We start from the raw sequence: 12,315 nt of genomic DNA on the forward strand, positions 1-12,315 counted from the left end.
AGGCTTCTCCTCAAAGTGAACTTTGTAGAGATGCTTCCATAAACATCCCTGACATTTCTAGCATAAAGCAGCTATACGCGTATTACGCACGGGCAGCCCACTACGGCCGATGTCTGCAGCTATTTTCAGTACAAGATCGGTGTGTGAATGTTTGCACAGCAGCATCTGCTCAGCAGAAACGTATAAATAAAAAAAGCCCCAACAATAACACGATGTGTGCACACGGAGTTTCAGCAATCCTCCTGGCGGCTGGCAGTTGTTAGCGTCTGGTGATTAAAACCCAGGTGTTTCCTTGCAGTAGGGCTACTGTTACTGTACGAGAACCTGAACTTCGGGGAATCCAAATAACATCAGAGGAAATGTTTGTTAAGTCCATTTGTCTTCAGCAGCAACATCACTGCACTGGGAACAGCTGCTCTGAGCACACACACGTGCTTTCTTTTCAATGTGCACACAAAAAACAGCCTCTGCCTCAAGAGTGCCTCCTCGTACCCTGAATTTCTTAAACAAGCACACTGCACAAGCAGATAAATCCTTTCAAAGGAGAGGGGGAAACCCTGTACTTAAAATATATATATATTCCGAGGTGTCTATCCAGATCTCTGAGATGATCCTCGGCAGGCTTAGAATCGAAGCTTGTAAGAATGTGTGTGCTTTTGCTGAAGTTGTTGGAGTTAAAGCACCCTATTCCCCGCTGATGAGATGACTCACTCCTTAGCAGCATGCCATTTAAGTCCTGTCATTTTTCACCAACTTCTTCTGACTCTTCTCGTCCTCATCTCCCACAAGTTTAATTGCTATTGCTTGTTATACCTGTGACACTACAGCTGCCACCTGTCTTAAGTGAAATCAGACTAAGCTGTGCATTAATACAGCCAATAACACAGCCAGGTGAGAAGAGGAAAATGCCTAACATCACTATTACAGCAGAAAAGCCACGATTCCGTGTGATATTTCAGCAAGAAAAACTGTAAAATGGACTGTGGACTTTTCCATGAATCCCATTTTGTGGCTATTTCTCAAATTTCTCAACATCTCTGATAAAACTGTATTACTTCTGCGAGCTGTGCTGCTGCCAAAAAAAACTACCAATGTCATTGCAACAGGTTCAGCCACAGGGTCAGGGTGTTATACCAGCATCTAATGTCTCTACACCTGTGGTGTATCTGACAGGGAATGATCCCACTGCAGCACGTTGAGTGCGAGGCCACTCACCTCCCTCGTGCTCGCTGCCTCCAGGGCTCGGTAATGCTGCATGTGGACTCCTGGCAGGGTGCTCTACAAGGAACGATGCACAATAGGGCAATTCCTCCTACATCTAGAGAATGTCACACTTCCAGAAGATCCTGTTTTGGATTCTCTTACCTACTGGCCCCCCCCTTTTCAGGCTGCCCTGTGACCTGTCAGGCTGTTTTTTCTATCTTGCATCCAAAGGCTAACATGAAGACTAAAGATTACATGTCTATGTACTTTGGGTTTTTCCATTCAATGTCATTTGATTTTCTGTTTTAAGCAGTAACGTTCCTTCAGTTTAATTGACCAGCTTTCTTTGCATAAATAGGGATCCATAAAACTGTGTGTGACCTCTGGAAATCACGTTTATTCTGTCTCTCTTTCCCCGTCCCCTCCAGCTGGTTGTTTAGGACTTACATTAAAACTGAAAATGTTGCTTTCTTATATAGCCATTGTGCAATTCTTCCTTCCCTTCCTAATCCTTAAAGGAAAACAGCCAGGAGAGAAGGATATTGTGCATGTTGGGATTTTTGTCCCTCTCTCCATGGGGCTGATTAGCAAAGTACTGCCTCTCCCTAGATTTACAATTGTAAAACGAGATCAAAATCTGGCCCTTTGAGGGAAATGTTACTTTTGTAAGTGATCAGAAACAGCTGCTTTCAAAACCAGTGATGCTGTCTGTTCCTGGAAATCCAACGATTGGTCTTAGGAGCTTTCACTCGTGGGGACAGAAGAACTTCACTAAGTATTGCTGAATGAGGTACCATGCAGTTATTAATCAAAAAGCTATAGCACTGAGCTCAAATTCCTTGAAATACCATGATAATCATTACACGGTAATCTCTGACAAGGTTAAATCTAGAGCTTTTCAATGGCTGTTCCCCCAAGTAGATTCCCTTTTGGTAGTAAAATCATTATCTTGCTGCTTACACATTCAGGCTTTCCTCTCTATTTCACAGTTCATAAAGCACCTTTATGATGTTGAGATTATTTTATTTTTTTTTCCGAACAGACAGAAGACGGTTTGTTTTTCCTGCTTTGATTAAATCCTGTATCCCACAAGCAGTGAACCTGTGATACGATACTGCTCTACTGTTTTTAATTGTCTGCTCCTATTAAGATGCCAGCACTGTATGTCTTTTCCGAAGCCCCAGCGTGATTTTGCTACGTGCTTGGCATTGGCACTGTCAGGCCCGAGGTTAATATGTACACCGCACAACTCATTAGCTGTGCATTACTATCAGAGCCAAAAATCAACATGATTGATCCAACAATATGTTTGGGCTTGGGATTGAGACTCAAATGAGGTCTTACCGAAAGCAAAGGTCAGCAACTTGGCACAAATTCTGCTGCGCACAGAGAAAAGCTTTTCTTTCAAACTATTCATCAGGGAAGGTACAAATGACAACTAATATGGGTCTCATTAAAAATGAGAAGAGGAAACCCCTTGGAGAGGGCAAAGAGGCTCCCTCGCTATCAATTTTATTTTATTTTTTCTATCCTTTGCTAAAGCTTTTATTTATGTTGCAGTAAAGACAATGTGGAGGTTAAAGGTAGATGTGGGCTTGGGGGTTTAGGAGACTACTTAGCCTAATTATCTTGGCGTGCACTATCAATCACTGCCCAGTTAAACAGGGAGCATAATTCTGCAGCTGGTGATAAATCTTCGGAATTGAAGGATCTGGGGGAAGGGAATGAAATGATTTTTTTTTTTTTTATCAGCACTACGATTTCTTTTAGTTAAAACTCCAGTGTCAAAACATTTCCTGTCTTAAAATAACTAAAATAAAACAGACACTGGCAGAAGAGTGGGAGAAAAGAGGAATGATAGAAGAAACCTTTTCAACCATGGATTTGTTTCAAGTACAGTTCTTAGGAGGATTTCACTCATAACTCAAGCATTCTTACCACAGTCAGACCCCGCAATCAATACTTCCAAATACGCTTTTTTACATACGGTATCATCATGTTCCTTTCTTCCTCAGCAACCAAGAGTGTTGAAAATGCCATTGATACAACAATTAAGCTGTAAGAGAAATACTTCCCCGCAGTTCCCGGAGTTGCTGTGTTGCAATATAATTGTCTAATGGCACATTTTTGTAAGGGCTGTCACGGTATTATGGGTATAATTTTATTTTTACAGAATACAATAATAAGGTAAGAGGCTGGCGTTAATAGCCTTAGGAGCCTATTTCATAAACAGAGGGTGAGGATTGAAATTGGACTGGATTTGTAGAGTCTGCATTGAGTAAATGTCTTGCCACACTGAAAATTATAATGCATGTAACTTTTCCCTCACCACTGTTTTTTTTTTTAACTCCCCTATTCTTCTAAAGGTCAATCCCTCTTTCCAACAGAGAACACAGCTTCTTCTCAAGGTATTTTTAGAAAATCTGTTTATTTTTCCCTGTTAGCAGTTGTTTGGCAAAACAGGATAGGAGACGTATTGCTTCTGCTTTTACCAGCAGCGCTGCTCTGCTGTTCTGCACCATCCCTCAAACATTAACCAGCTAATCTGTCCTAAAAGCACTTGTGGGGAGAGGCAGCACACCTTTGATTGGAAGCTGAATTGAAAGATCAGGATGGGGCAACACTACAGAATAACACAACGAAAAAAGCAAATGTTTTCCTCCAAATGAGGGCGTTTTTACTAAGATCAGCTCTGCATTTGCCAGCTTTCTCAGTGAGCATTAGCTGAGGGTTTTGGTGGGGCTGCAGAGCAGAGAGAATAGTTCATTTTTTCATGGCCTGTTTTGCTGCTTTCTAATCTATTTATTCATGTCATTAATCAAAAAAAAAAAAAAAAAAGCTGAAATGGGAGTATTGTTGTGTTAGAAAAAAACCTGATGACTGGGGTGAGAGGAATTCATATTGGGCAGAGCCTGAAGGTCAAAGCACCCCTAATGGACCTCTCCATTTCCCTGGAGGTGATTTTTAACTTCAGGAGACAAAACAGCAAATGAGAATAAGTGCCTGACAGCAAATACTGCTCATGGGGAGGCAGGAGAGCTTTCCTTAGCCCTGCAGCTCTGTTTCTGGTGTTTTGCAGTCAGGCCCCAGGAAAACTCATCCCCAACAGAGCCAGGGGAGGTGCGGGGCTGTCCCCAGCTACCTCTGTACAACATCACCCGGACAAACAACAAGAGCAATACGAGCTGAAAAAATGTTAAATCCCCAGTAATGCGCCTCAGAGTTCCCAGTGAAAATCTGGGATTTTCCAAGATGATCCCTTCTCTTTCAAGCTTCTTCACTGCATATACCCAGAGCTGTGTAAGAACAGGAGCTCCCCTTTTCTGCCCATCCACTGCTGACTCCCTGCTTGCACCAGAAGCCCACCAGTGGTCCAAATGAAAAAATCAACACAGATGTCAGGTCTCCTTGGTCCCATTCAAAGCAAGCTTCCTCCATCTCTGCCCCTCAGCACATGTACCTGCAGGAATTGGGGGCAGAAAACCAGTGGGGCAGGAGGAGACCAGTCAGGTAGGCTCTTAAGTGGTTAAAATCATTGGGAATTGCACCCTCTGCTCCCCACTGGCAAGGCTGCATACGTATTCAGGAGATGTCTCTGCTTCCCTATGGAATGTGGTTTATTTGTTGCATTTAAATCACATTGGAGAACCAAGGAGCATCACTGTCCCCAATTCTTTCACTGTCTTTCTTGCAATATTTACTGACAGAAAGTAAGAGAAAAAAGGAGGCCTTTCACCTGCTTTTAGAGGAAAGGGATCAAAGCTTTTCTACTTATCATACCTGCATCTCTCCTGCTTTTATCCAACTGAACTTGAATGAATATACGTTCAAACACGGGCTCTCAAAGCTGTGAAACCGCGTAAGGTGAGCTGACCTGGCACCTGCCCGAGGGGAGGTGGATCCTCTTAGAGAGATGCACCTGCAGCTGCCAAGGCAAAAGATGGAGAGCACAACGTTCTAAAAATCAAGCAAAATCTTGGAAGAATTTCCTTTTTTTGGGAAATCCTGCCCAGCCCAGCCAACAGCAGTTCAGGGCTGGGTTACGTACAACAAGGAATTAAGGTCCTGTGCCACAGCTGCCTGTGCTGAGAACCACGCTGGGATATGCTCCCACACTCCTACCATGATGGGGAAGCCAAAGTAACAGCTCCTATACCCTGGGAGGCAGCAAACTCGCCCCCATTTCTTTTTGGCATCCTCTCCTCCTTCTGTTTCAAGCCCTGGTCTGGGTCTGTCAGTGGGACATCCACCCCAGCACCAGGGGTCACCATATGGATTCCCACCAGTGCTTCGTGTCCCCTCCAGCCCACGCTGGAGCAGGTTTTACACCTCTGGGCTCACCATTTCTCCTGATGTAGGAAATGAGAAGTTAAATAAATAAAACTTCACGGCAGAACATCATTAAAAAGAAACTTTTGCAACCTTCCTGGGGTTTATATGAATAGCAGTAGCAATATTTCATTTAAAAAATAAATCAGAACAATCATCGTTAAGACAGTTAGATCGAAACTTGGGAGGGAGAACGGGCAAAGTGTAATTGCTTCCACTGGAATCCAGCCAGAACTAATGCAACCCTTGTGGAAAGGGCGAGGGGACATGCAGGGCCCAATTTTACACTTCATCTCAAATTCTGCAAGAATAATTTTACATCTGAAGGCTACCACGGGCACAACAGCATTCACTCACTGTGTAACTGTGCTCCATAATTATCTGATTAAAGGTTTGGGGGGGTTTTGCACTATAAAAAACAAGCTGTGCTACAGAAATAGAGGCTAACTTTCAAGCTCGGATCTTTCACTTGCATATCTTCCATTTACTATCGTAATTTTTCATGATTTATCAGCCCAATCCTTACACTTATTCTTCTTTCCAATCCCGCTGTACTGAGCACTTGTGCCTGGCTTAGATTTATCCTTTGCTCAGCTCTTGTTGGCATGAGAAGAAATAGCGTATGTGTTGCAGATAAAGACTGGCGAAGTCCTACGAGTGCGGTGAATGAAATGGCTGTTTTTAGCCAGAATTTTTCTTAACATATCCATTTATTGAAGGCACCTAAAGCAACAAGAGAACAATGTTACTGCTGATGAATTGGCCTGTGGAGGAACCTCACCGAATCTGGGAGAGGAAATTACTCTTCATGCTACTTCAGGTTTACGTCTTTCCTTAGTACAGGCTGATCGTTAGCCCAGATAATGAAGACTGTTAATGTAATTAAGTGCTCTGTTGTGGTGTTTCACAAAGCAAACAAATAAATTCTAGAGCTAATAAGCTACGAGGTTAAGCGACACAGGGCAAAAGCAGGACGCTTCATTTGTATCTAAGTGCTCCGCAGCAAGCAATTAGCCAGAACACAATCTCGAATTTAGGCCACACAGAAGAGTACAAAAATACAATTTTGAATTGAGGTCACACAATGGATTTTCTGATTTGAGGTATGTGTAATCTCCAAAAGGCCAGATCAGTGTTAAGATTATAACCACATGTATGGTTATATGGTTATTAATTTGACAAATCAGCTCCTTCTTTAGCCATTCAAAACAGGAGGCCAGGACCAAACTGGCTACTCTTCTTCCTGGGCATTATAGATGGGTAGCACTTCCAAACATGCATAGATAATTACTAAAGAAAACAGGCAACGAAAGTAGAAAAAGAAAGCTGTAAAGACTCGAAATCACAAGGGAGACCAGACTACATGGATGTAGTGTGTTTTTGTGATATTTTGTAATGAATGTAATGTTTTTTTCCTTGGGAAAAAGGAAGAAAGGAAGAAAGGAAGAAAGGAAGAAAGGAAGAAAGGAAGAGAGAGAGAGAGAGAAAGAGAGAAAGAGAGAGAGAAAGAGAGAAGGAAGGAAGGAAGGAAGGAAGGAAGGAAGGAAGGAAGGAAGGAAGGAAGGAAGGAAGGAAGGAAGGAAGGAAGGAAGGAAGGAAGGAAGGAAGGAAGGAAGGAAGGAAGAAGAAAGAAAGGAGAAAGAAAGAAAGAAAGAAAGAAAGAAAGAAAGAAAGAAAGAAAGAAAGAAAGAAAGAAAGAAAGAAAGAAAGAAAGAAAGAAAGAAAGAAAGAAAGAAAGAAAGAAAAAGAAGAAAGAAAGAAAGAAAGAAAGAAAGAAAGAAAGAAAGAAAGAAAGAAAGAAAGAAAGAAAGAAAGAAAGAAAGAAAGAAAGAAAGAAAGAAAGAAAGAAAGAAAGAAAAAGAAAGCATTGTAATAATAGTTTTCTCAGCAAACACCAATGTCTCTAGCGGGTTATTTATCTGGTTAAAGTATATGCTGATTTGCAACAGGGGTTAAGATTCAGTACAACTCAAAGTTCACTGCTGTTTCAGACTGAATGTGCACAGCTATTTTCCCAATTCAGAAAAAAGACCTGGGGATCAACACAACCCAGATTTTATTCCTAAACAAGCTGCTGATTCTGTTTGTGCAGCCTGACACCAGCAAAGAGCTGCAAGCAGCCCACAGCAGCAGCCCCATCTCCCAGTCCCTATACCTCTGCCACTTGCTCGTGCACTGGAATTTGTATTTGTCAAAAAACCCATAGTGAGCTGGTTCAGGGACCTAAACCCGCAGAAAGTTAATGTTCCACCCCAAAAAGTAATGAGTTTTCTGCCAGCGTAACTTTCTGATCTGGCTCATTACAGGGTCAGGTGAGCGCTGCCACTGCTGTGATGGAAGAACTTGGGGAGCCAAGGGATAGGGGGCAGCTCCAAGCCACTGCTGTCCAAGAGGCCACATCACAGCATGAAAGGCACTGCAGCCCTGGACACAGCCATGCCAGGGTTTTTTTAAATGTTGTCTAGCAGCTGCCGTGCTTTTTATACCGTGTCACAGGAAGGTGGTTAAAATCAGATCCGTGTGCTGTTAAAGAGAGTCAAAACGTTTGAACTGCTTGACAGGCCGGTGGCTTTCTCACACAAAGACATTTTAAGGTCACCATTAAAAGGCTGCTCTAGAAATTCGGAAATTATATAAAATTTTAAAACTGAAGCTTCGCTTCTGTTCTTTGAAAACTCCCAGGTCTGTGATGAGAATAACAATGTGGCTCCGTTGCCGTCTACTTGTTTTGCTAACCAATGAGCATAGGTGCAAAGGAAATGGGAAAAGAGAAACGTTTTCATTTCATCCTGGAAAAACACCCTCAAATACACTCTCATGTCATTTGCCGAAATCTTGTTTGGACAGCTTGCGTGTCTCACAATCTTACCGCTATCGCTCCCCCTGCAGAATTAGGCAGAGAGCAGGAATATAAATACAACGCTGCAATACGCAGCTTGACACCGAAGATCACCCTGCGATGACACGTCCCACACTTCAGCTCTAAAACAATGATATGGTTATCGAAGGTCTGAGCAGACTGTACAGCCCGTGACGTATGAACACACTTCTCGTTTCAGTGGTAGCACCACGAGCTGAAAACCAACCCTAATACACCATGCAGTGTGGCTGCTTCCCCTCCAACAGCAAGTATTTTCTCCACTCTGATCTACCCATCAGATTTCTGGGAGCCCGTACACATTTGCTCTGAGTATGGGAGCTACGTTTACACGAGCAAAATGCTGGAGTTAGGGAGAAAAAAAAAAAAAAAAAAAAAAAAACAGAAAGGAATTTTTCAGCCGCTTCAAATATTACCATTATAAAAGACAACTTGCAGCTACCCCTATTTTCAAGTTTCTCAAAGGAACCTTGAGACTATTTTAACAACCCCATTGTCTGCTAAGACATTTGACATTCAGAAAGGAGAATGCTCTCCAGCCGCAGGAGTGCTTTTTCTTTTCGCCAAGTCTACATTTAAAGCATCCCCGGCACTGTAAGAACAGTGAGAGACACAGAAGTGGGGGGTTCATTTCTGTTCTTGGTGTGTTTCTTTTTTTTTTTTTTGTGTGTGTGTGTATTTTTTTTTTTTGTATTTTTTTTAATGACCTAGCTAGAACACTGGCACCTCACTCCAGCTTCAGTGCTTGTGTGGCTGATTGCTGAATTGGAAAAAGCAGCCTTTGCAAAAAACACTTTTGCCAGAACAGCCTTGCTGTGCTCACATTAAAGAAGCAAAAACGGACATAAAACTTTTGCCATTAGCATCTCAGTCTATTGGAGCTGACATTACAAATTAATAAAATAAACTAACATTTCCTTGATATTTTGACTCGATATTTTGACAGTAGGTGGATAAGTGTGACAAGAAAAGCAGTGATGCTCGTTTCAGCCCCTCTATAATCCACAGGATGTGCAGAACTATTAAAAAATGGAGAAAAAAGAGGTGGAAAAGACATTTCTAAGAGGATCGAAAGGATTGCTGGAAAGAAGAGGGACAATTAACATGTACATGGAAAAGCTCCTCAGTTAGGATTACATTACTTCTTTTTTGTGTCTGGTCACTGGAAGTGTCTTTACAGGGAACCTTAAAAAAAAAGAGCCTGGAAAGATTAAAAGCCACAGGCAGCTGTTCCCTCCCATTTGTATATTAGTTAATCCCACAGGTTTTGCTGAATTTCCAAAGAAATACAAGAAATAAAAGATTGTGGAGAGCACATGCACTTCATTATAAACTGGCACTTGACATTTCTGTTAGTCGCAGGCAAGTTTTAGGATGCTGGTAACTAACCTAACTCCCTAATCCTTGGCTGGCTTCAGAAACCCTTCCCATGAGGTCAAGGATAGGACAAGGTGAGCGTCTTAATAAAACAGGGCATTTGGCATCTCTAATGATTGCTTCTGGCTGTTTTTCTCCTTCCCTACGATAAAGCAACAGTGAAGGTTTGCTTTCTTAATGTGATCCGTGGCTTTTTGCTTTACCTGCTGACGGACTCATTGTGTGCACCCTGGGGAAAAGCCAGGGAGCTCTGAAGGTGGACCTGCAGGACGGAGGTTTCATGCTGAAGACTGCAAATTTAGGGCAGTCTTCACAGGGAAGTTCACTGAAGGTAGAAGCAGCCTGTTAGCATGCGATCGCATAGTACCTTAGATAACCTACTATTTATTTCAATGTTACCCACCTGAGGGAGGCTCAGCTAATGAATCTATTTTTGTAGTAACGTAAAGGTTGAAGTTCAGAGCTAAGTTTAGAGCGGAGACATATAAAAAATGTCAAACCAGGAAATAGTTTAATGAAAGCAGAGACTAATCACGGCAAATTACGGTGAAATTTCTATGGGACTGCATTTTGCATTCCCCAAACAGCCAAAGGAATTCATCTCCGTCAGTGTCACTCCATTTTGCTGCGGATTCACTGTACGGATAAGCTATGGAAGTAACATAATGCGATGCCATAAAAGCTGCCTTAAAAGTTACAGCCTAAGATGTTTTCCAAAGCGGAGTTCAGATTTCTTCCCACCGCAGTCCATGGAAAAATGGCAAGATATGCCACAAAATATCATACAAAAATAATTAATGATGGCATTAGGAGGAATACAAGGCACATGTGGCTGCTAATACTGAGGTCCCTTTCCCCCAGGGCTTTGCTTTCTAAGCTCCAACATTTAGAAACCAACCAGGAGTGCCTGTAGTAGGAAAGTTCACTCCGGGAGAAGAAAGCTGGTATTCCTGGTCTGCTTCCAACAGTCCCTGGAGAATTTAATCTCTCCTCACTGGCTGTCCCAGGTTTTGCACAGGGAGTGTCTAGGAAATGCCCTGTGGTCAGCACCTAGCCTGGCTGACTCCAACACCTCCTCTGAAACAGCATCTACAGAGCTTGCACCCTCCTCTCCCACCCTGCAGGTTATCTGCCTTAAACCCAGCATTCACAGAAACAAAATAAAAAGTAACAAAATAAAAGCCATTTAACTTAGCTTTTTACCATATGTAGTGATTTTCCCTGCTTTTTAACTGGTCTCCCAAATAAGAAGAAGCTGGGAACTTTTGACCTCACTGCGTTACTATTGCAAAGCCCTGGATGGTTAGTATGGTTAAAAAAACATGTTGACATTTGGTTACAATGCTGTTAGAGATCTCCCAAGGCTAATGCTTGATGACAGCCATTGTAAATACTCTGGAATGCGCACAGAACCACAACTTGGTCCTATTAAAGGCAACACGCGTTTCACCGCTAATTCAGCAGGATCTTGAACTGGCCCATGCTCAATAACATGAACTATGACTGCAGTCCGCGAGGCAAAAATAAGAGGGGAAAGATGCGTGTGAATGGGATAATGTGTAGTAACTGCCACGAAGGAAACAGGTTAAGGGTACATCCCTCTTTGCATGTAGAAACATTACTTTCAGCATTATGAGAATAGAAATCTTGCATAGGTTTAAAACACTGGGATGCATTTCTACGTTTTCAGCCAAAAGACTTTTCATCCCGAAGAATGGATTCAGCATTAACTGGAGGCAACACCAACCCATCAGTGGAAGAGGTGGCACACAGCAGCTGTTTCGTGCCCTGTGCCATGCACAGCACTCACTTCTATTTCCAATCCAGGGGTCCCATTTGTGGCCCTGCTGCTAAGCTTCCACAGCTCCCTGACCCCACAACCAAGCGCTGTCGATCACACTTCATAATAGGGAAATTCACAAACAAGAAGCATGCTGTGCATCTGCTTAAATGATCTGTTGATCACTTGATGATGATTAGTTTATTAAGTATAAAGTATACCTGATCTGCTACGCAGCAGTCAGTGTTTCAGAAAAGAGGATTTGGAAACAGAAAAGGACTCGTACATTCAACTTTTCATAAATTTATAGAAAGTACACAACATGAAAGCAAGTTTAAACATCCCATGGCTGCCTAGTTTACTACTGCGAAAATTTACTTATGGGGCCTTCTGTGTTTTAACAAAGATTTCATACTCCCTACAACACTAAGCCACAGCGTTGTGCTGTTTTCCACACAGCAAGCTTCTCTGGGGGGACAGGAAAACGTAAAAAATCTGTCTGCAAAGTTCTGTGATCTTTGCCTTGTTACATGTAGTGTGGATTGACTCACCTTTCCCTAAAAAAAAAGGGGGGTGTCCTCTTAAAGGATACTATTTGGTAGCTGTGCCTGTGGCTCCTTTATTTCCACCTACAAAATGCCAGGTAACGCTAACGGGTACAATGGTTTTTTTCAGCTTTCTGCACCTGTGTTAGAAGCATAGGTTGCAAGGACAGTTTGTAGCAGTGCCTTTTTTTGCATGCACCCCA

General features: G+C 42.4%; 1 protein-coding gene across 1 annotated transcript in view; it reads right to left on the reverse strand.

The window, feature by feature from the left end:
* The window catches only part of SNTB1 (syntrophin beta 1), a 114,970-nt gene that overhangs the window by 28,014 nt on the left and 74,641 nt on the right, over window positions 1-12,315 (reverse strand). The window lies entirely within an intron of this gene.

The sequence above is a fragment of the Anas acuta genome, chromosome 2 (genome assembly GCF_963932015.1).
Source record: "Anas acuta chromosome 2, bAnaAcu1.1, whole genome shotgun sequence".
In the NCBI taxonomy this organism is placed as follows: Eukaryota; Metazoa; Chordata; class Aves; order Anseriformes; family Anatidae; genus Anas; species Anas acuta.